We start from the raw sequence: 25,263 nt of genomic DNA on the forward strand, positions 1-25,263 counted from the left end.
CCCCTGCATCAGTAGGCGGACTCTCAACCACTGCGCCACCAGGGAAGCCCTACCATTGTATCTTGAAAGCCTCGCATAGTGCCTGGTTCACAGCAGGTGTTCAATAAATAAACAAACACTTGATGAATAAGTGAATGTTGCCCTGACCTTCTTGGAAAAACGTCAGGAACCTCAAACATGGCCATTATCTAAGCTGCCTTTGTGAAGGCAGTCTTTGTGAAGTCACTTGGAACCTTCCTCCACAGCTGCTGTCCACAACAGGCCCAGAATCACACATTGGGAAGGCCCCTCATTTAGCAGAGGAGGAAACGGAGGCACAGAACAGAGGTCTGACTTGCCCCAGGTGACATATCGAGTGGGTGGCCATGTGGATTGGGATGGAGAACACCTACCCCCTACCTCCTGATCTGAAGCTTTTTCTTTATTTATCTTGAAGAGCGCCCCAGCTGGAGGGCAGCCCCGAAGGCCTGGCCCCTGGCTCAGTGCAAAAAGGTAACTGAGGTATCCAGATATCTCTGGAGGGGGACCCATGTGTGACTCACAGCTGCTTTCACACCTTAAGCTTCCCAGGCCCCAAACCGTGTTCAGAATAGCTCAGCGCTGCATGTGTGCAGCAGACTCTATAAATAAGCTTCCTAGAAAATGACTAATTTCATAATCAGGAAAGCAGAAAGAGTAGCACCTCTCGTCTGTAGAGGAAAATGGAACAAGAGCCTGCTCTCGGCCCTGCAGTTGAAGGACTCCAGGCAACCTCACCAAAACCTGCATGTCTAGGCTGTTCAGGGGAGGGTTTTAATTAGATTTCCAAAGAGAAGAGCTAGTCCATTCAGGCTGAATGGAGAAGCCCAGTCTCTGGGAACTGCCCTCCTTCCTCCCTGCCAAGAGCAGAAATAGCTGCTTGCAGTGGATTACTGCAGGCTCCTTCTCTCCCCTTCTCCACTTCTACCAGCCGGGCAACAGGAGCAGAAAACTGGCCTGTGACAACAGGCAGCAACTTGCTGGGCTGGGCCCTCACTACTGCTCTTAGAACCAGAGAACCCCAGACATTAAGGGACTTGGAGATCACCCTGCCTGTCCTTCCCTCACCGATGGAGAATGTCTGGGAGGGAAGAGAACTTTTCCAAAGCCATTGCCCCATTCAAAAAGCGTTTACTGAGCACCTCCTGTGAGCAAGACACCAGGGCTATCCTAGGAACACAGTGGTGAACAAACCAGGCACTTACCCCACGAAGCTCCCAGTCTTCCAGGAGAGACACACAGGCAAACATTATCGTTCCCACACCTGCTTTAATAGGCTGTATGCACGTGATACCTTGGGGAGCTCAGCTTGGCTCGTGGTGAGGGGGCAGAGGGTGGATGTCTTCTGCAAGGGGAAGATAGGACCTGGTTCTTAAAGGATGTTTCTAGGTGGATGAGAGGGTCACAAAGGAAAGAACTTCCTTCATAGTGCAAACAGCAGGAGCAAGAACAGAGCATCTCAGAGGCCTGAGATGTATGGAATATTTGCCATTAACTGGAAGCAGGTTGGTCACTGGGATGGGGAAGTGATGGAGGCCGGGCACCAGCAGAGGTACCTGAGCAGGCATCCTGTCCTCTTCCACTTGACCACGGGGCTTCCTCTGAACCAAGATGTGCCACAGGCTCCCCCATCCCTGGGCTGAGGAGGTCTGTCATAGGAAGGACGATCAGTGGCATGTGTTTGAGGAATAAACATTAGGCCCAGCTGGTGGCATCTGATCTGGTCCCAATCTACTCCTTTTTTGAAACTGGGGTGAAATTCACATAACCTAAAATTCACCATTTTAACGATTTTAAAACATACAGTACATTCACAACGCCGTGCAACCACCACCATTATCTAGTTCCAGAAGAGTTTCATCACCCCAAAAGGAAACCCTGTACCCATTAAGAAGTCACTCCCGTTCTCCCCTCCCTCAGCCTCTGGCAACCACTAATCTGCTTCCTGTCTCTCATAGATTCGCCTATTCTGCATATTTCATATAAATGGAATCATACAATATGTGGCCTTTTGTGTCTGGCTCCTTTCACTTAGCATAACATTTTCTAGGTTCATCCCCGTTGTAGCACATATCAGTACTTAATTCTTTTTAAGGGCTGGAAAATATTCTACTCCATGGATAAACTATATTTCATCCATTCATCAGCTGATGGACATCTGGGTTGTTCCCACCTTTTGGCTACTGTGAGTAGTACTGCTATGAACCAAACTTCTCTTTTTTTAATTTTTTTAAAATTTTGATACGCGGGCCTCTCACTGTTGTGGCCTCTCCCATTGCAGAGCACAGGCTCCGGATGCGCAGGCTCAGCGGCCATGGCTCAAGGGCCCAGCCGCTCCGTGGCATGTGGGATCTTCCCGGACCGGGGCGCGAACCCACGTCCCCTGCATCGGCAGGCGGACTCTCAACCACTGCACCACCAGGGAAGCCCCCAAACTTCTCTTTTAGACTCTGCTCCCAACATGCTTACGACTTTGGGCAATCCTCTCTCACCCTGGGCCCCTGAGGCCTCATCTATAAAATCAGGTGGTAAGATCCTCCTTGAAGCTTGAACGTCGTCACTGTCATCTGTCCATTCGTGTGTGAAGGTAATGTGTACCTGGCTGGGTACTGGAGACCTGGCCTGGACCAGCCCACCTACCTTCCTGGAGCTCATGGCTGGTAGGGGAGACAGGACAGCTAACGCTGTGGCCTGGGAGAAGCGTGCTAACAGAGGCCTGTCAGGGATGGGCTGGGAGACCCTCACCTCTGCCTGGGCGGTGGAATGGTGGATGGGTGGGTGCTGTCAGGAGGCATCCTGGAGTGGATGCCAGCTTTGCCCAGGTCGTATGCAGAGAAATAGCTGACAGGTTTGGGGAGGGAGGCAGAGGAGCTTGCGCCCTCTTCCCAGGTGGGTGAGGGGTGAGGAGGAACTGGGATGCTGGGAGGATGAGCCCCCAGGAACTTCCTGACCTAACCCCAGGCAGGCATGCCCTCTACCTTGGGCTTCATGCTCCTGGGGCTCCTGGGGCACTCTAGACACCCCGAACTGTCAACTCAGAGCCTCTGCCACCCTCCTGAAGCTCCAATCCCACCAGACATCCCTATTCTCTGAATTCAAACCTGTCCACTCCCACTTCTAGGCCTTTGTTTGTGCTGTTACCTCAGTCGGATGTTTCCTTTCCTCCTCCTGCCAACTCTTACTCATTTGCAGCGTTACCTCTTCCATGAAGCACCCCCTGATCTCCCGGGAAGAATCACGCTCTCCCATCCCTGGGCCATGCCCCCGCACCCCTGGCTCACACTCCCCTCTGCCTCTGACTTTGTTCTGCTGCTTAGTTACCTGTCTGCGCACCTGTCTCCCCCACCAGGCAGCCAGTGACTTAGGAGCATCCCCACCCCCTCAGCCACCCCCTGCATCCCAGGTGTTCAGGGCCCGAGCCTGTTGATGTACATGTTAAAGGTCAAATGGAGGGCACTGGCAGGGTCTTAGGGTTAATGGTTTTGGGGTTCTGGGAGGGCAGAATCTAGCCAGGATCTTACCAACCTGGAGAAGATGGCCAGACCATGGCCGGAAAGAGACCCATAATGCCATCCAGAGTTTCATCAGCACGTTCAGTGTACAGGGGCAGAGGACATTCTGGCTTCGTGGAAGACCAGCTGACCACCTCATGCAAATGAGTCACGTGTCCCAAAGCAGGCAGGTGGAGAGGCCTCGCTCCTCCTCCCTGGGGCGGCGGCAGGGAAGCACACACACGCTTGCTCACCACGCTCACTCATCATCATCCCTACGGTGTCTGGATGGGGAAAGGCACCATCTGGGGCCAGGGCAGGAAGCCTTCTCAGCACAAAGCACACTGGAGATGTGAATGGAGGAGAGAGGCCGGCTTTAGAACATCCAAACAGGGAAACTGAGGCAAGAGAGGTTAAGTGACTTGCCTCAGGTCACACAAGGTGTGAACAATTGTTTTCAGGTGGTTAAAAATCCAGATTCCCTTTTGGGAGTTACCTCTCTCTTCCACAGGTGCTCTGCTTGTCCCGTGCTACAGGGAGGGTCCAAGACCAGAGGTCATTCTGTGTCACACCCCACAGCCTTCTAACAAGCAGCTTTCCTGCCTAAGTTACTCAGTCAGTTTCTGTTGCTGGCAACCACAGAGCTCAGACTGATGCAAATGCCGCAAACTCATGGAACAAATAGGCTCTGAGCCCAGGACTCCCAATGCTTAGTTCACTGCTATTTCCATCCTGCCAAGCTGCCTACCCTCCCTGCCCAGCTGTCCACTGTCCAGCCATCTGTCCCCACGTCTGAGCAGACTGCAAACTCAGAGTGTTCTGGATCCCAAACACAGGGTCTGAGTGTTCTCTGCTTGGGATGTGCCCAGATGAATGATGACTTCTCCAACTTGCTCTGTTGGTGGGAGACTGGGGTGTGGGCCTGGCAGGCACCCCAGGGAAGGGAAGATGGAAGGGTGCTGGAGAGGCCCAGCTTGCAAAGGGATGGGGTGGGGGCTCAGTAACAGAGTTTTCCATCTTTCTTGTGAGTCCGATTCAGGGACTGGAACATTCATGTGTTCAGCTAGTGTTTACCAAACACCTACTATGTGCAGGCCACGGGGTGAGGCCCTGGGGATACAATGAAGTACACGCTCTCATGGCACAGTGGGGGAGTACAGGTAAGCAAAAGGCAATGGAACACAGGTGGCCCGTTTGATGGGAGAAATGCAGGGTGCTGTGGGATGCTGGTGAGGCCCCCAGTGAGGCAGAGGAGTCAGGGAAGATTCCCAGGAAGGGATCTCTGATGAGACATGAAGGAGGAGTGGCGGTCAGAAGCTGTGGAGTGAGAGAGGAGCAGCTGGGGTGCTCCAGGCAGAAGGAGGGCCCGTGAATGGGCCTGGAGTTGAGAGGAAGCAGGGCACACTCAAGGAATGGAAAGAAATTCAGTCTGACAAGGGCATGTGGGAAGGGAGTACGGACAGGGAGATTTACCGAGGTGCTCATTTGTGATGTTCTTTCTTCGTGTCTTCCTCCTCCCTCCCCTTTTTCCCAGAGACATAAGGCAGACCTTAATTCTCACAACAGCCCTAGAAGGAACATACTAACATTACCTGTAGTTTTGAGATGAGAAAATAGAGATCCAGAGAAGTGCAGTGACCTGCCCAAGGCCACAAAGCTAGTAATGACAGATCTGCTTCTCGCCGCCCATATTCCTCAGCTCTCTTCTCTTCTGGCTTTCAGCCTTCGTTGTTAACAACACTCTGAAAATAGGAAGAGAGTGAACACGAACGTAACAGCAGACTACAGCAGGTGTGTTATAGATGTTCTTTGAAAAATCCTCACCATGGGTCTTTGGGGCATCATCCCCATTTTACAGATGAAGAAACTGAGGCTCAGGGGGGTGAAGTAACTCTGCTAGACTCTCACAGTGGGTGAGTCAGTGAAGGAGCCTGAGGGAGACTCCAGCCCCCAGGGCTCTGAAGGAGCTCACTGCTGCGGGGCCATTACCTTGTGTGTCCTCCCCAGGAACAGAACAACAGGAAGTGCTGCCCTGGACCCCGACCTCAGGTTTCTCCACCTGAAGCAGTGGCCCCAGAAGCCCTCCTTGGGAGACTGGCTGGAGTGGAGAGTGTGCATGATGGTGGCAGCTGTGCTCCATTACTGGAGGAACAAATGTGCTCCATGGCCAAGGACCCAGCAGCCCTGGGCTCTAGTCCTAGGCCACTGTAGGACCTTGGGTCAGTCCTTTCCTCTCATCTGAGTGTCAGCAGCCACAAATGAAAATCAAAGGAATTGAATTTAATGACTTTTAAGGGCCTTTCCTTAGGGTCAAGTTTCAATTCTGGGGATATCAAGGTTTGATGAGGTGGAGGTGGTAGAGTGGCAGGGAAGCAGCAGAGGGTGCTCCCAGCACCAGGGAAACAAGCCCTTGGTCCATGCAGCCTGGGGCAGAGCCTGCCCAACCTTCAAGTGGGGAAGGTGTTCCCACCCCAGCCAGTTACTCGTGGAGGCCCAGCTCAGCTGTGTGGATCAGTATGTACTGAGGACAGTCCTACCCATGTGGTGGAAAGGAGCCCAGAGATGATCAATCCAACAGTGGGATTTCAGAGTTCAAAGGTCATCTGGTTGAACCATCTGCTCTACAAGATTCTGAAAACATCGCCCTTCTGCTCCCTCTTTCTACACCCCCCCATACTCCAGGTATACAGTTTAATTTACAAGGAGGAAACAATTACAAATGTGAAGGCGTGATCACACCTCTCGGGAGGGGGGTGTTCTGGTATTTCCATTCTGTTAGATGCTTGCTCCTACTTATGATGCCTTGGAATGCACTCTTCCCTTCAGGGAAAAGCCCCGTTTTCCCTTCTCTGCTTGGAAAACTCTTTAAGACCCTTTCAAGACCCTGTTCCAATGTGACCCCTTCAGCAGAACCCTCCCTGTCTCCCTTAGGAAGAACTGGGTACCTGCCTTCTGTTCTCACACTCTATTCGGTGATCATCTATTGTTTTAAAAACTTATTTTACTTTTTCATTTTATTTTTGGCCATGCCACACGGCATGCGGGATCTTAGTTCCCCGACCCGGGATCGAACCCGTGCCCCCTGCCATGGAAGTGCAGAGTCTTAACCACTGGACTGCCAGGGAAGTCCCTCGGTGATTATCTTTGATGCCTGTATCCCCACCTCACATGGAGCTACCGGAACACAAACCTGTGGATTATAATCACGGCAGCCTCCTTTTACTGAGTGCTGGATACCTTGCCAAGTGCTGTACATGCATTACATCACTCATCCTTCACCAAAACCCTATGAACTAAAGCACCGTTAGCCCCCTCCTACACACGTGGAGATGAGGACTTGGAGAGAACTGAGTCACTTGCTCAAGGTCACCCAGCTGGTAGGCTGCAGAAGCAGGCTTCAAACTCCGTTTGCCTCAAACCCAGGCCCAGGCTTTATTGAAACCACTAGGTGTATGGCCTCTGATGTGGACGTTCCTGTTTCCTGTATTTAATACCCTATCTGGCAGCAGACAGATATTCAAGACCTATTCTTGAAAAAATAAATGAAAAGTAAGCTAGGGTTTGAGCATTTATAAATGGCTCATTAAAAACGCCACAAAGCACAGGCTTTGGGATTGGGCTGCCTGAGTCTGAATCAAGGCTCCCTCACTGGCTGCCTGATCTTGGGCAAGATACTTGACTTCTCCGTGCCTCAGGTTCCTCATCTGTGACATGAGGAAAGCAGTATCTACACTTCAGAGGGTTCTTACGGAGATTAAATGAATTTTGATCCTCACATGAAGTTTTTACATGAGATGCATGCAAAATGCTTAGACAGGGCCCAGTAAGCTCCTAAAAATGCTGTCGTCTAGTGTGTCAGGCGTTGCCTGCTTCTCAGTTAATACAGGACTTCTCTCCCATAGGTGAGGTCCACGGAGGCTCTGGGATGAGTCTGGTGGTGTGCTAGTAAACTGGTTCTCAGAAAAAAGAATCTTTTAAAATAAATAAAAAATTAAAAAGCCATGATTTGTGGCACTTGCTGATTTCCCGGGTGTAAATGCTCCCACCATGGCTGATTTCAAGCTATGAATGTGAAGGGTCATGCTGCCAGTCTTGGAGGAGATCAGGAGTTTTGCTCAAACTCTCTGTGCCTCAGTTTTCTCATCTGTAAAATGGACCTAACTCAAAATATTATAGGTACACAGTAGTAGTACCTAACTCAAAATATTATTGAGATGAGAAAACATAAAACTCTTATAAGAGTTCCTAGCACAGAGTGTACCATGTAAGTGGTAACTAATATTACTGTTAAGAGTTTTCACAACACTCAGTCTCACTGCTGCTTGTCTGGCTCAGACACTGGCCCCATCCCAGCCCCTGGCTTTCCGCCTGATGCTCTGGCAGGCAGAGTCTCTGTCTTGGTCATCTGCCTTCTAGGACTGAGGCCTTGTCCACTCTTACAGCTCTGCCCCCTCCACTTGGGAGGGGGCAGTGCTGGTTATATACCCACCCTGATCACAAATGATCTTGTGCTTCTGGTCTCTACCTGTCTCTGGTTTTAGCCCTAGACGTCCCTGATGCCAACCCTGGGCCTCGATGCCAGGGCTGCCTGTGCCTTGGCCCGGATAGTCCCTGAAGATCCTGTCTGGCATCTGCTCTGCTCTTGGGCGCTTACAAAACCACTTCTTATAGGGCTTGTATGCACTTACAGAGGGGAGAGCTGGGGTACAGAGCTAGGTCTGCTCCCACCTGCAGCTAGCTCCGGCCATACCTCACTGGGGGGGTCTAGTCCTCTATCAGGGCCCTCACACTCAGCCTCTGATTTAACCCTTCTGTGCTCAGGTTGGGAACATCCTGGCGCTTCCGGGTTTGGTAAAAGAATCAGGCAAACAGTCAGAGGCAAGGCCTGGGAGGCAGAGGCTATTTGGAAACTTTAGCTAGGTCTGAGGCACCTTTGCCAGGAGAGAGACTAGAGTGTGGGCCAGGAAGCTGAATGGAATGGGAAAGAGGAAAAAAAAAAAAGCAGAGGGGACCAGGAATCAAGGTTGAAAAGGGTCTGGAAACGTGGGGCCTGGGGTGGGCTGTCAACAGACTCTTCCGTCGTTGGTGGAATGCCTCGAAACACAACAGACTGGCCATTCTGAGGCTGTATACCTTAAGGCAGCCATGGTCCTCTGAAAAAAAGCATGGATTTGGAGGCCAAGAGACACGGCTGAAACGCTGTGCTCTGCCACCCTCTCCCCACAGGGCCCTGGACCAGTGTCCTAACTTCTCTGAGCCTCGGTTTCTTCCTCTGGGCCATGGAAGCAAGAGGAGCTGCTGGCCGCAGGGCTGTGGTAACGACCGAGGAAGTGACTGAAGCGCAGAAAGTACGAGGCGACCCAGGGCTGACATCCTCCTTGTCACCACAGCTGACCTGGCTTAAAGCTGCATCTCCTGGCACCCTCTAAGTCAACCCGGCACGGGAGCCACTCCTGCCCTTCGTACCAGGCAGTGCCATCAGCTACAAAACTCTGTTTCCTTTTTCCTCAGGCTCTGCCAGGTGTTCTGGAGCTAATGAGAACGACGCAGGAGAGACTAGCTTGAGGATGAGCAGGGCCTCTCCGGGAGAACCATCCTCTCCCCTCTGGAGAGCCCCGGGCTGTTTCCAGGTCCCCTGGGTCAGACCCAGAGCCCTCAGGAAGGTGGGGCGCAAAGAACTGAAAACCGACTTGGTAGGATTCCTCAAATCCTCCTCCGCCATGCATATTGCCCCGCCTCCCAGCATGCTCACTCCTGCTTCTCAGCTCTTGTTTCCCCCATTCCTCCTTCCTGGATAGGGCCCCCTGCTCCTCCAGGGCCTGCCTCAGCTCATGCCGCCTCCAGGAAGCCTCCCCGGGGAGTCTAGTGCACGTTGACCTCTCTTCTGGCTGAATTCTTCCCCCACCGTTTTGATTTGTAACTCGGCACCTCAAAATGGACCACACTCCACCCTGGGCTGCTCCCTCTCTCTCCTGTCCATAAACTTGGCTTCTGTGAGCTGCCCAGGATGGGAGGGGGCAAGGGATGAGCCTCCTTCTATAACCCCCAAGACAGGGAGTCCAGTGCAGAGAAGGAGGGATGGAAGGCCGGGCAATGTACATCCAGCTCTTTCTGCACATTCAAGTTTGGAAGGAAGATGGGAAGGAGCGACTAAACAGAAGAAAAGAAGGAAGGAAGAAGTGAGTTAAAAGGAGTGAAAGGGGAGGGAAGGGCAGCTACATGAGACTCAGGACCACAGTCACAAGAGGACAGATCAGACCATGATCCAGGCTGCCTTGGATCATGCTTTAAGGCTCTCTATAGATTCCCCAATTATGTAACTCTCTGGCTCAACAGACTCCTCTTTGAAAAACCCTTGGAACTCACCTCCTCCAGGCGGCCTCCCATGACTGACTCTACTCTTTTGCCCATCCCCTTGGCTCCCTGAGCTGTACTACTTTGCACCCATCAATGCCCATCCATTTCCCATGATGCCAGGTCCTCTGGGGGAAGGGCTGGAGCTCTCTGCCTCACTGGCAGTGAGTTTAACGCTACATTTATCATCTGTAGTCAAAGATTACCCTGTTTTTTTTCATCACCTTTCTTTGAACAATTTCAGAGAGTGGTTTGGGGATATATTTTGCACAGTTATTTTAGACCCAATCTTCCTCTAAGTAACCTTGAGATAAGACCTGCTGTAATCTTAGATCCGTGTCTTGACTATCAGGCTCTGTATGTTGGGCCTGCGAGGATCCCGAGGTGACTAAGCCCCAGTCCCTGCCCTCAACCAGCTTGCAAGTCTTGTGAGCAGAGTCAAATATGTGCTGTCAACAGAGGCTGTATAACGCGAGTGCCTGGGAAGGCAAAAGGGAGAGTCCGGGAAGCTGCACAGGGAGGTGGTGTCTGAGCATCTCAAGGACAAGCAGAGTTCACCAGACAGTGGGGAGGATGTTCCAGGCAGAGAACACTGCAGGGGCAAAGGCCAGGAGAGGTGAGAGGGCAAGGCGAGCTGGGAGAAGGCGGGCACCTCAGTGTGAGTGGACAGCGGGCAGGTGAGGGGCCTCACATCACATGGCAGAGGGCTTCGCGCATCTGTATATCAACATTCATAACAGCATTATTCCATTATTCACAATAGTCAAAAGGTGGAAGCAACCCAAGTGTCCATCAACAGATGAACGGATAAGCAAATGTGTTATACACGTACAACGGACTATTATTCAGCCTTGAAAAGGAAGAAAATTCTGACACACGCTACAACACGGATAAACCTTGAAAACATTATGCTAAGTGAAATAAGCTAGACACAAAAGGACAAATGGTATATGATTCCACTTACATGAGGTACCTAGAACATGTGAATTCATAGACAGAAAGTAGAAGAGAGGTTACCAGAGACTGGGGGGAGGGGAGAATGAGGAGTTATCGTTTAATGGGTACAGAGTTTCAGTTCTGCAAGATGAAAAGAGCTCTATGGGTAGATGGTGATGACAGTTGCACAACAATGTGAATGATTTAGTGCTACAGAACTATATACTTAAAGTGGTTAAAATAGTAAATTTTATGTATTGCACCATAATTTTTAAAAGGCACCCCAAAACAAATCAATAAAATGTTGGAGGGACTCCATCTGAAATCTGACACCCCTCCATCACACCCTCAGTGCTCTGTGACTTAGGCCTCCCGGCCCATAATGTCCCTCTCCATCCTCTCCATGGCTCCAGCTCTGGTGTCCATTGTTTTCTTTCTACCCCAGGACCCAGGACCACGTCACTTGTCTCCATGAAATCAACCTGCATCTGTCCACAGACGACATGTACTTTAACCTTGTGCTCTCCTTTCCCCCTCCCCCGGGTCCTGTCATACCCTACTGAGGATGCTTAAATCAGATGCCTTGAGAATCTGAGATGGAAAACCTGTGTGCTTGAAGATGTTCACTGCTGACTACGTCCACCAATTAAGAAATGATTAAGTAAACTACGGAAGCCATTGAGGATAGAAGAAGGTCATGTATGAGTACAGAAGTTACGAGAAAATGTTAAGTGAAAAATGCTTGGTACAAAACTAGATGTGGACTCATTTCAACTATAAAAGATACAGATCTATAGAAGAAACAGAATGGGACATATAAAATCATGGTTCATCTTACAGTTGTTCTATAGTAGGTTGTGTTATTTTTAAAATGTAATTTATTTTTCAAAGGCTGGGTCACACTCGTAGGCTGATAATGAAATATACAACCTTTGGAGTCCACTTCAGACAGCCACATGCCACCCACCACTGAAGTCCACTGAATCCCTCCTGAGTGGCTTCCAGAGAGTTGGGGGAGAAAGGGAACATTTCCACTCTTAAGAAAGACATATCAAAGCTTGGTATGTCTCTCTAATGACATCAACCAACCACCTCACCATGCAAAGGAAGGGCAATTTAGGGTCTGTATTCTGCTATCACAGTAACAGTAACCAGACTTGGCCAAGAACAGTTTATCCCCTACATTAGCTCAAAGTTAGGAATTCTCACCAAGATGCTTGCTCGCTTACAAATTGTGGATCCCCTGCATCTAGCTTGAGGAGATCCCTTCCCAACTCAGCATGCCACACCCCAGGTATGGAAACCCGCGTCAAGGCTGCTTCAAGAGGGACACAGGAAAGAGGGTGGCTTTTATTCTATGTGCCGCAGCTGTGTGGGAAAAGCTTTCTTCTGTCTAAGAGCCTGGGAATTCTGGAGCTTTGCCAGATTTTGGTGGCCAAGGTGCTTGTCCCACGTCTCACCAGATGCAAAAAAGATGGGGATGATATTGAAGAATGGGGGAAGACCTTATTTTCCATAATGCCATGGTTTAAGGTAAGGAAGAGCTTTTTGGTGATGGTACTGTTCAAAAACTAAAAGGGTTTTTAGTTTTTTTCTTCAGCTGACCTGAGTTTCCAGTTCCCAGAGGTGACAAAACATGCAGAATCAGATGGAATTTGGACCAGGGCACCTAAAGAGACTATGATTCTAAGAAGACTTAGACTACCTGTCAACTTGCCCTCTCAAAAGGCCCAGCCTAGTATCTGGCTCTGTCTGCTTGATGGAAGCATCCCGTCTCCTCTGTGACAGGACCGCCTGTCTACCTCCCATTCACCAAATCATCTGAGTGCCACACAGGGAGCCACAGCCCCACACTGTGACAGTGGTCACTGTCCTCCAGGAAGACAACAGTGTGGGCCTACAGATATCACAGACCATAGCGCTTAGTGCCACAGGGGCCCTAGAAACCCAAGCCCTACCTCCTAGAGATGGGGAAACAGTTTGGGAGAGGGGAAGGACCTTGACCCAGGTCACTTAATCATGAATAAACTTTGAACTGAACACAGGTACTTACACACAGATAGCTGTGCTGACCCACACTGGTAAGAACATATTTCCTGGTGTGTGAGTTAAATTTTTGGTAAAGGGTGCCATACATTTTGAAATGTTAACACATACCCTGTGTTCAACTGAATGCAGACAAAAAGCTTTAAACGATTAACCACCTTCTGGAGTTTTTCCATTCGCACTTATAGATCCATTTAAACCATTAATTGGGTGCTTAAAGAATTTATACTTCTATAAATAGTTTCTCTTTCCCCACTGCCCTCTCTGCCTTTTTGAGAATCTGTCAGTTTATTGAAGATGATAATTCCTTGTCCTGCAAATATGGGCCTTTGTGCTAGAGATGAGTTTCTTTAAAATCTCTACAAGGGAAATGGCTGAGGGCATAAGAGCTGCACAGGGAAAATTCGAAATGAAGCCAGAAGGTTGTATATTTGCACTGGAAAGGGGATGAGGGAAGACCAAAAAATGTTACCATTTTAATTGTTTTACAGTCATTTAGGGTATGTTTTACTATTTTGCCATAGTCAACAGCCATACTGAATATACAGACGTGACTCAAATTTTCGTACTTGAATGACACCACAGATATTCAAATCATCTGAGCTTTATCATTTTGATCATACGTAGCTTACTATGCCCTTACTATGCTACAACATCTTTATTTAGTCCAAGATATGAGGCTTCGTACATAAATGGTGGTTTCCAACATTCATTCATTAGACAACTATTTAGTGAGCCACTGCTGAGTGTCGGGCTTGGTTTTCTAGGCATGACGAACACAAGAATAGGACTCCAGTTCTCTTGTACTCATTAACATCATATGATCTCTTATTCCTCAGTCCTGTAAGCACCTATGTGATCTGGGCCTGCCCCTCTCTCCTACCGTTTTCCTTTCCACCCTCCCTCTTGACCTATGCTTTACAGCCACACTTGCTGTGTCCTGAAAACACCAAGCTATTCTTACCCTTAGGGCCTTTGCACTTGAGGTCTCCTTTTCCCAGAATGCTCTTCCCCAAGGTCATTTCCTCACTTCATTCAGGTCTTTGTTCAAATACCACTTCCTTGAAGACAATTCTTTTTAAAGGTAAATCTCTTCCCCCACAGTCACCCCTCATCCTGCTTTATTTGTCTGCAGAGCATTGCTCACCTCTTGAAATGTTATACTTTGCTTACGTTTTCTTTTCTGTCTCCCTTGGTAGAGCTCGGACAGGAAGTTCATCTTTTTCAGCAATGTATCGCTAAGAGCCTAGGACAACCTCACACATAACAGATGTTTCTATGCATTTGTATAATAAATGAATGAATGGAGGAAAGAAGCAACTGGCTCTGGACACTTTGGGGTGCTCGGTGAGCCAGCTTTGCAGGAGTCATTCTGGTACCCCCTCCAGATCATGGCCCCCAATCCTGAGCCTCCCCTTCCCCCTCCTGCTGGGGTCTGTCTGTGAATGGATGCCCAGCCACTCAGGCTCCAAACCTTGCCATCACTTCTCATTCCTCCCTCCCTCCACTCCCACATCCAATCCGCTGCCAGTTCTGGTGACACTGTGGCCTCCTGCATCAACTCCTCTTTCTCTTCATTCTTACAACCCCCCACCCCCCACCTCCCCTATCCAAACCCTCCTTAACTCTTACCTATACCGCTGTCATTGTTTCCTACCTGGGCTCCCTGCCAGCAGGCTCTCCCCCTCCAATCTGTTCTCCATGGGGCAGCCAGAGTGAGTTTCCTAATGGCCACGTTTGATCATGTCTCTCCCCCACTCAAAAACTAAAGGCCGACGATCACGTGGCTTGGCACTCAATGCTCCCAGCAACTGCCTCCACCTTCCTACCCAGGCTTCCTTCTCACGGCTCCTCTTTTATCCTTTTTGCCCAGTTGGAATGAATTGCTTTCCAGTTTCTACACACGTCCTAGAAGCCCCCACTGCCGGCTCTCTGCTCATGCTGTTTCCACTACTTATAATATTTTCCTCCTTACTTCCGTTGTACAAATCATTTAGACCCAGCTGAAATGCTACCTTGCTTCTCCAAGAAGCCATTCCTCATCTTCCAGAAGAATAAACCCCTCCTTCTCAATTCTATCCAAGGGGTCATCTGTCTCTCTTTTCGGACAGGTTTCAGGAAAGGACAGGCAACATGACATAGAAGAAAGAGTTCAGAATCTGGGGTCAAATGCTCTGAGCTGGAGACACAGCTCTCTGGCTCTGAGACTTTTACAGTACAAATCCTTAGATAAGTTAAACTCTGAGTCTTAACTTCCACATCTATAAAATGGGAATAATAATGCTATTGATATCATGGGTGTGTTATGAGGATTAAATATAAGCGACAGTGCGTAAGAAAAGCTTTGACTGTATATAAACTATCAAATTCAATCACCCTTAGGTGAGAAATAACTGATAAACAAAAGTGCGACTTCTCCCAGGGAACTTCATGGATGTCCTATGCTGGCTGAGCCCTAAGTCCAGGAATAGATCAGTGGAGGAGGGATTTTTTTGAGGGAGAGGGACTTTCAGGATTCAAAATCTCATGTCCTTGGGCAATCTGAAAAAGGGAAGAAGTGGAGGGTGGACTTCCCTGGTGGCACAGTGGTTAAGAATCCGCCTGCCAATGCAGGGAACACAGGTTCGAGCCCTGGTCCGGGAAGATCCCACATGCCACGGAGCAACTAAGCCCGTGCACCACAACTACCGAGGCTGCACTCTAGAGCCCGCGAGCTACAACTACTGAGTCTGTGCTCTAGAGCCCGTGCTCTGCAATAAGAGAAGCCACCGCAATGAGAAGCCCGTGCACCACAACGAAGAGTAGCCCCCGCTCGCAGCAACTAGAGAAAGCCCGCACAGCAACGAAGACCCAACACAGCCAAAATAATACGTAAATAAATAAATATAAATTAAAAAAAAAAAAGAAGTGGAGGGTATATCCATAAGGCTGGGGCCTTAATGGTATTAACAGCTACCTATTCGGAGCTTTTTCGATGCCCCAGGCCCTGTGCTAAGTACCCTACATAAATGATTTCATCACAGAGTAATAGAAGAGGAAAACTATAAGTGCTCCCCTCCCTTCCCCAACCCCCCGTAACAGTTTAGACCTGAAAGATATCCTGACACCAATCCAATGATCTTATTTTTTGGATGGAGAAATTGAGACCCAGAAAGGTTATAAGCATTCACTGCAACTGTCCAGCCAGATCTCTTCACTCTGAGGGTGAGAGCCATGGCACTGCAATAACCCACGGGCCACCGCTCATTATGAAGTCTATGTAAATGGTGCTTCTGGAGCACAACGCCATTTACAGGCACAACAATGTGAGTGGTGGGCCCTGGAGTTATGCCAGCTGGTCACCCTGTATCTGCTCCATGCCAGGTTGCTCACCCAAGAAGGAAGCTCTTGAGACAAGAACCTCAGGCCCCTAGAGACCGAACACTGTCCTCCTTGCCAACTCCCCCAACAAACAGAGTCTTCTCAAAGATGTCTGACTTTATCCATTCACCATCCAGCTTGCACTCCATCAACATACCTCTCGGGGCACCCTCTCTGCACCAGGCATCGGGTTCAGCTCTGGGGATACCCAGCTGCCTTTGAGGGAGCCTTGCCTGAGCCATCACCCGAGCCTGGTGAGGCTGTAACTCAAGCTTCCCCAGCAGCTCTGTCAGCAACACCAAGAGGCCGCACTCAACAAACATCAAGGAGGGAGAGGTGGCCGGACAAGAAAGACTCAGAGACCTCTACAAAGGGATAATGAAGGGAGCCTGGTTGGATTAGAAGACCTAAGCCCTTAAGGAGAGGGGGAGAGTGAGGGGGAAGGCACACAGTCAGGTCAAGGTTGGGGGGAAGGGGGATGACTCCTTGACCATGACATTACCTGGTCCAACTAAGGACACTGGTTCAGTGACTCCTGGGAGAACTAGGACTAACACCCTGGAATCTGATTTCTTGTCCAGGACAGCTTCATTCTCCCAAACTAAATCTCAAGATCTCCTTTGAGGCTGAAAGAGGCAAATTAAAGGCCAGTCTTTTTTTTTTTTTAAACAGTAAGCATGGTGGTAGCAAATGAATGGCACCTGACGCTCCAAAAGGGGGCAGGGCTGGAATTACAATGACTTTCCTGATACACTCAGGTAAATTTTTGGGATCTGGGGGGCTTCAACAAGGATAAGGATGGAATTGTATAGGAGATGACATGAGTATGAAAGCCAGGGATGCTAGATTCTAATGCAGGCTATGCCACTAACTCTCCCGTGACCTTGGTCAAGCCACCTCGCTGGGCCTCAGTTTCTCCGTCTGTAGAATGAGGGCGTTGAATGAGTTCCCAAGATTCACCTGGTCTTGACCCTCTAAGGTACATGATCCTTGGTAAGGTAAACCCCTCAGAAGTCTGACCCGAGCAATCTCCAGGTTTTGCAGGAGCCTGGGCCTCATCCAGGAAAAGGGGGCATGCTGGGGGAGGGGAACACGCTAGGCTTTTATTTTGGGGGCGGGTGGGGAACTGGTGGTTTAAGCTACACGGTCCGGGGGAGGCGAGGCGAAGAGAAGCGAAGGCTGGGCGCCCCGGTTTACAGGCCAGCAGGCTAGCGGCGATCTCCAGCCTTCCTCCGGAGCTTCAGACCCTGGAGAGGTAGGTAGGTAATGCAGCCAAGAGCCGCGCACCAGCCACGGCAGCAGAGAGGCTCGCACCCCGGACCACCATCCCGATCCCTCCCCTCCCTCTCCGGAACCGCGCACGAGCTTCGTGGGGAGTGGCCGCTGCTCTCTCCCCTCTACCCAGCGCCGGGTCCCCTCCCAGGCGTGGGGGACCCCTCCCCCAGTCCCGGGGCTCCTGGAGCCCCATGGGGGCGTGGCGGGGGCGGGCGCCGGCTTCTACGCCTGGGGGTCTGGAGGAGGTCTCAGTTGCCGGGGCTTTCTGGGAGGGACCCCGCGCCCTCCACCTTCCAGCTCCCCACACAAAGGCGCCGACGGAGACGCCGCACTTACCGGCCAGAGCGGGCTCCGGGCGCCGACGAGCGGGCGGGCAGGCTGGCGGGAGGATGTGCGCGCGCGAGTGTGCGTGCGTCCCTGTGTGTGTCTGCGCGAGTGTGTGTCTGTGTGTGTGTGTGACGGGGACCTCGCCGAGCTCTGTGCGTCTGCGTGTGCGGGGGCGTCCGTCCGTCGGTCAGTCTGCCCGGCGCTCAGTCCCGCGCTCCGTGCGCGCTCCCTCTTCAGATCGCCTCACCAAATGCGCTTCGGCTGCGGAGTCTCGGGCGCAGCCGCCAGGTCGGCTCCTCGCCCTTAGTCCCGGCTCCGCCCCGCCCCCGGGCGGGCTTGAGCCGCTCGCTTCCAGGGAATTGCGCAGGGCCAGCGGGGCTGGCGAGCGCGGGGGCGGGGAGCTCCGGCGGCGCCCAGGGCCCAGGTGGGGCCGGGTCGCGGACCCTTATTCCCCGACCCGGATCTCGGGCGCCCCCACCCCGCAGCTCCACTCGGAGTCCCCGCAGGCGCCGCCCCCACGCCGAGGTTGCCTGGACCCGGAGGGCTGGGGAGCGGGAGCACCGCATCTATTTCATTCATGATTTTCTCCTCTCGGGAGCCCCAGGCCCGGGTTGCGCTGCTACGGCGGCCGCCAGAGGGACCCCGGCGGGGCCGTGCGCGCCGAACCCGGTGCAGGACCGCCAGGCAGACAGCTGGGGGTAGGGGAAAGTGAGACAAAGGGGTCATAGCCGGGGGGTGAAGGGGAATTGCATGGAGGGGGTGCTGTGGCGCTCCCCGCATGATGCCCGCACGATGCTGTTGCCGCACCTGCACAAGCAGAGTGGTTGCATACAGCGGCGCGCACAGTGCCGGATGCCCAGGACCCGCTCCAGGACTCGGGAGAGGCACTCGCCTTCCCACCCTTCCCTGTTCAGTCTCTGAGGAGCAAGACCTTCCTCCGCCAGGTCTCACCATCCTGACGCCGCGCATCACGGGGCCTGTACCTGTCTAGGCTTTCTCGTGGGCACCGGCGGCCTGGACGCGCAAGGAGCTGCCCACGCGCCCCACAGTCCCACTTTACCCAGGCTGGCACCCCGCTGGCGGAAGTTCCTGGCATTCCATCCCGATGGGGGCTTTTTGAGACGTTGGGAGGCATACAGGGCCGGCATCCTAAGCTTCGTTTTCACATGGGGAAACCGAGGCGCACCATCAGAGGGCTACCACCCGGGTTCCAGCCGCCGTCCTCTTTCGCCTGGATCTCTGCAATAGCCTCCTTACTGGTCTCCCCGTTGCCACGCTTGGCCCCCTGCAGTTGATTCTCTACGAAGCAGTCAGAGCTATCCTTTTAAAACGTAAGTCAGATCGCGTTGCTCCTTTACTGGAAATCCTACAATGGTTCTCCATTCGTTCAAGTGAAAGCTAAAGCCCCTGTAATGGCTTGCAAGGCCTCTCATGAGCTGGCTCCCTTTTATTTAACTCTGTAACCTCACTTCCTACCACTCCAGTCACACGGGCCTTTTTAATGCATCACCAACATGGCAGCCACCCTGTGGCCTCAGGACCTTTGCACTGCTATTTTCTCTGCCTGGAAACTTCCCCCAGATAGTCAAGTGGCTTGCTCCTTCACTTCTTAAGTGTGTCACCTCAAAGAGGCCTTCTGTGACCACCCTATTTTAAATGCAGACCCACTCCCCCCATTTTCTCTATGGTAGTCATGACCTTTATTTTGTGTTCCTTGCCTGTAAGGTTCACTGGCCCTTCACTTCCAGCTCTCACCTTAGTCCTTTGGCATCCTAGTTCTCCAGCCTTACCACACTACTCTGTTCTCTAAACAAACTGCATTTTCCCGTTTCTAGCCTTTGTTCATGCTGTGCTTTCAGCCTGGGATACCATCCCCCGCCATGTCTTACCTAATTTTTAAGTTCCAGTTCAAATACCTCTTTCTCCATGGAGGCTTCTCTCATATTCCCAAGGACACTCAGCCCTCATTCCTTTCTGTTTGCTATAGTAACGGTTCCTTGTCTTTTACCCCAAGTGCCCTATGAAGTCCTGAGTCTCCTCTCTCTCCAGTTCCCAGCACAGAAGGGACCATCAGTCCATGTTGGTGGATCAAGGGCAATGAATGGGAGGCCCTGGGCTGGGCCTTGATTCATCTTTTTTTTTTTTTTTTTTTCCTAGGAGGGGCACAGAGCCCAGCTGGGTCTTGTTATCCTCAAGTTGTTTCTTGTGGAACAAGGGGAAGGGTCAAATGTCAGATAATGGGGAAAGTGTGGATAGATGTGTCAGCCAGCGCTCAAGGGCCCACTCTCCCTCCCTGAAAGTATCATCTCCGTCATTCAGCATAAGGCTGATTTTCCCCAGACAGTGTCAGTGTAACAATAGCAGCTACCATAAATGAGCGTTTGGTATGTGCCGGCCCCTGTTTTGTACGTTTTCAATGCTCTATTTAATCTTCATGGCAATTTTGCGAGGCAGGCATTTTGATCTCACCATTTTCAGAAGAGGAACCAGAAAGAAGTGACTTATTTACAGCCCTACAGTTGATATGTGAGGGGTATGTGTTTCAAATTAAGATCTGGCTAATTCCAAAGCCCAAGCTCATAGGGCAGAGACCCTGGTGGCTGATGAAGTGAGGGAGCCTCAGCAAGGTCACCCTGGCCCAGATTTTTTTTTTTTAATTAATTTATTTTTGGCCGTGTTGGGTCCTCGTTGCTGCATGTGGGCTCTTCCTAGTTGCGGCGAGCGGGGCTACTCTTCCTTGTGGTGTGCAGGCTTCTCATTGCGGTGGCTTCTCTTGTTGCAGAGCATGGGCTCTAGACGCGCGGGCTTCAGTAGTTGTGGCACTCGCGCTCAGTAGTTGTGGCTTGCGGGCTCTAGAGCACAGGCTCAGTAGTTGTGGCTCACGGGCTTAGTTGCTCCGCGGCACGTGGCGTCTTCCCAGCCCGGGGCTCAAACCCGTGTCCCCTGCGTTGGCAGTCAGATTCTTAACCACTGCGCCACCAGGGAAGCGCTGGCCCAGATTTTTGCTGAAGCCAGCTTGGGAGTCACAAGGGCGTGGCTCTCCAGGGAGGGTGGCAGCTGGCAGATTTCTGTCAGTGGTGCCTGTGATGTCCTATGGTGGAGGCTAGTTGCTGTCCTTCATAAAGTCAACTTTGGAAGGCCAGCACTGCCTCCTAAGCATTCCTACCTGCGTGCTCTGGGTTCAAAGCCCAGCCCCAGCTGTCAGGTGTGGATAACAATGCCCATCTGAAAGGCTTATGGTGAGGAAGAAGCATGATAATATACCTAGAAAATAGTAGGGGATCAAAAATGATCTTTCTCCTTTGCTTCTTGTAGGGAGTTTCTATCACATAGAGATATACCCAAACCTGTCTTCTCATCCCCTTTCTGCCCTGTACACCCTCTTATTTAAATGTTCCAGATTCCTATAGTCCATTGAGTGTTGCCCTCGGGTACAGATAAGGAAAGAAAGTCTGACATTTATTGAGGGCTTTACAAATAAGCTATTCACGTTGCTTCCATGGACTCTCTTCTTTCTTCTTCACAAGCCCCTTAAAAGGGAGGTTCTGTTATTACTGATGAGGAAACTGAGGCACAGAGAGGGCAAGGGACTTCCCTATGGCCACAGCGCTTACTAATTAATAGCAGTAATGAGATTCTAACCTACGTCTGACTCTGCACTCAGCAAGTACCCCTCTTCCTTAACCCCATCACCATGGAAAGCAACCCCATCGATTTCCTTTCTCTTCTCTGATGGGGAAGAAGGAGTGTTCTCTGAGGTCCACGGCAATGAAGTAATTGTGAGGTTGGGAGGATTTAGGCTTCTTGAGTCATTTTGTGTGACTCATTTACCCTCTCTCGATGAGGGGAGGAAGAGGGCTTTGGGAGAGAGAAAGATGGTCTGAGTAACCAGAGAGTGTCTTGCTGGTGGTTTCTGATGCACTGTTGGAGTCAATATTTCTCGCTTATGACCTCACTTGCAATTCACTCTATCAGTAATGAAATGTTTTGCTTCGGTGAAAATGTCCCCCATCCAGATTTTAATTTATTTACTTACTTATTTATAACCCACCCCAATCAACAAAGGATTTGAGGTTGCTTACCACAGGAGTAGAAACCATAAAACAATGTTAAAATATCAGTAAAGACAGAGAATCAGGACCAAGGAAAATGTAAATAAACTTTGAGAGACAAGACCAAGGCTTAATCATTACAGCCGGTGTTTATTGAGTTCTTCCGGCATGCAAAGGAATTTGTGTACCTTATTTCATTTAATCCTTAAAGGAGTCCTACGAGGTGGGTGCTGTTATTATCTTTATTTTGGGATATAGGGAACCAAGGCTCAGAGAGATTAAATACGATGCCCCAAGTCATGTAACTAGTCAGTGGTAGAGCCAGTATTTAAATCTAGTTTGATTTTGGAACTCATGCCCTTAACCACTGTCCCATCCTGCCTCTCCAGGGGACAAAAGACCACACGTTTGCAGACCACAGGGGCCTCTAGAGTACTGGGTTTGAGTCTCAAATTCGGTTCTAATTTTCTTGGATATCAAAAGGGAAGGCCACAGCAAGTTACATAGAACCAATGCCCTCACATCCTTCAAGTCTTTGCTCAATGTCACTTTCTCAATGAGACCTACCTGACCACTCTTCTTAACTGATACTGGAGCCTGCCTCTTCATCAGTTCCAATCTCCCTTTGTCTTTGCTTTTATGATGGCACATTTTACCTTCCGACGTACTGGATGATTTATAAACTATGTTATATATTTCAAATATGTTATATGCTTTATATAGCACATGAGGTTCTATTATATATTTTATAGTAATAAATATACTTATGAATTACAAATTAGATATTTTATCTGTTTAATATGTTCACTATTTTGTTGTCTGTCTTCTTCCACTAGAATACCAGGCTGCTTGGGGGAGCATCATTGTCTCTTTGGATTGCTGTTGGATCCCAAGTGTCACGGACAATGCCTGATATATAGCAGGTATTCAATACATTTTTGCTGAATACTTGAATGATAATTTCAGAGAGGAAGGACAGAACAATATATCTAAAGTGGCAAAGTAGGTCATTTTTTTTTGCTAGCTCATATTTTCCTTCCCTTCCCACTTTCTTTTCTCCTTTTCTTTTTCTCTGCTCATTTCCTTGATGAATTTAGGCAGCTCTAGCACTTAACTCTCAGAGCAAGTCTTCTGAGGGTTTTCTGATGGTAAACCCTGAGGGTCCCTATGGCCAGTGACCTTTGTGTCATTGTTACAGCAAATGCATAAATGGGATTCATGATGCTGATTTTGGTGGAGTCTCTCAATGAAAGCTGGACATTATCCCCACTCTTAAATCGGCAAAGGTAATCCTTTTAGTGGTCTAAGAATAGTGTCCAAGTACCATTCCCAACGATTTGGGTTTTATAGCAGATGCTATGGAGATGGAGACGGGAAAACAAAAAAGCAGAGCTTTTGTGTGAAACAATTGTTTTAAAGGGAGGACATCCTTGTGTTCCTAAGAGCTTACCTCCGGAGTTGTGTTTCCTGGCTGCAAGCCTGAAGATTGAAAAGCCAAGGTCATTAGAGAGGTTTATCAGAGGAGAACCTGAGCTGAGACCAATTGCTGGGGTGTGTGTGGGTGTGGGTGTGATGTGAGCTTGCTTAGGAGCTGCCCACAGATCCTGGCCAAGCCTCCGGGAGCCGCAGACTCCAGCCTGTCAGCTCAAGGTGAAGGCCAAGGGCACGTGGCTGCCAATCCCAGGAAGAAACATCAGAAACACTTGTCTCAGAAGGAGTGGGAGTCAGAACACTGTCTCTTCCGTGGTCACTGCTCTGGGCTCCTGCAAAGCAGATTTATTCAACGAGTATTTTATGGAGCACCTACTCTGAGTTAGCCATTGTTCCAGAAGCTGAGTACATGTTAGAGAACAGGATAGTCAGCTTCTCTGCTCTCACGGAACTTATATTCTAGTGGGAACACACTGCCAATGAACTGGGTGAAAGCAGTGACTAAAAGGATCATTTCAGGGCTTTCCTGGTGGCGCAGTCGGGGCTTTCCTGGTGGCGCAGTGGTTGAGAGTCCGCCTGCTGATGCAGGGGATGCGGGTTCGTGCCCCGGTCCGGGAAGATCCCACATGCCGCGGAGCAGCTGGGCCCGTGAGCCATGGCCGCTGAGCCTGCGCGTCTGGAGCCTGTGCCCCGCAATGGGAGAGGCCACAACAGTGAGAGGCCCGCGTACCGCAAAAAAAAAAGAAAAAGAAAGGATCATTTCAGACAGTGGTAAATGCAATGAAGAAAAAGGAAAGAGAGTGAGGGTGATGGGGAGTGTAGGTGGAGAGGAGACACTTTGAATTGGGGGTTCAGGGAAGGCCTCTCAGAGGAGATAACATTTGAACAGGACTTGAGTTACAAGAAGTAGCTGATCTCAGGCGCCCTCAGCCTGCAGTGGCTTGAAGCAGGATTTTGGTTCGCTGGCCAGAGATTGAAGTCAGGCTGCGGCAGTGAGTGTGCTGAATCCTAGCCACTAGACCATCAGGGCCAGTGGCCAGTGACAAGGCCCTGGCCCATCGGATTTGTAGAAGTTAATTTCCACAAAGAGACAGAAAGTAGTGAAACAAGTAAAGTGTTTATTAGGAGGAAAAAGGGTACATGTGGATAGACACACGGGCGGACTCAGAGAGAGAGTCGTGCCCTCGTGGTAGTTTGAATCACTTATACGGGGCATTTCTTCCAGGTTTCTCTTGGCCAGTCATCTTGCTTTGCCTAGTTCTGAGTCCAGATTTGGTTTATCTTAGGGTCCTTCCCTGTGTGCACGTGCATCTCTTAGCCAAGATGGATTCTAGCGAAGAGGCCTATGGGTAGGTTGACATCACTTACTATGGAGTGACGCCCCCTCCCTTTTGACCTCCAAGGAGCCTTTCTGCACATGTGTAGTCGGGAAGGTCTCCTTGACCTCAAGAATGAGAACTGTGTGGTCTCTTATCTGGGCAGGGCTCAGCTCCTCTCTCGCTCTTGCTATTTTGGAGTCTCTGTCCACAGGGGACAAACTCCAGCTGCTCAGCCTGGGGCCCATCTATCTCCTGCCTCAGAGCCAGCTGAGCAGAGTAGGGGAAGAGCTTCCCAAGCAGAACTTTCTCTTCTGGGCACAGCAGGAAGGCCAGAGAGAGAGAGATGAGGTGGGAGAGGAGGGCAGGAGCCAGGCTGCAGGGGGTCTTGAAGGCTGTGGGAGGAGTTTGGGTTTTATTCTGATGTGCCAGGAGGCTACGGGAGGTTTCTAAGTGGGGAGATGGATGAGACCTGGATCTGAACTGGAGTGTCCCAGAGACATCACAGAAGCACCAAGCACCCCAGCGCTTCTGCTCTCAGAGGGCCCTCAGAGGCTGTGTGGCCCCGTGCTTCCCAAGCTGGCCGTGTCTCAGAATCATTTGGGGGAACTGCTTAAAAAAATATGGATTCTCAGGCCTCTTCCTGGAAAATCTGGT

The sequence above is a fragment of the Physeter macrocephalus genome, chromosome 16 (genome assembly GCF_002837175.3).
Source record: "Physeter macrocephalus isolate SW-GA chromosome 16, ASM283717v5, whole genome shotgun sequence".
Taxonomy (NCBI): Eukaryota; Metazoa; Chordata; class Mammalia; order Artiodactyla; family Physeteridae; genus Physeter; species Physeter macrocephalus.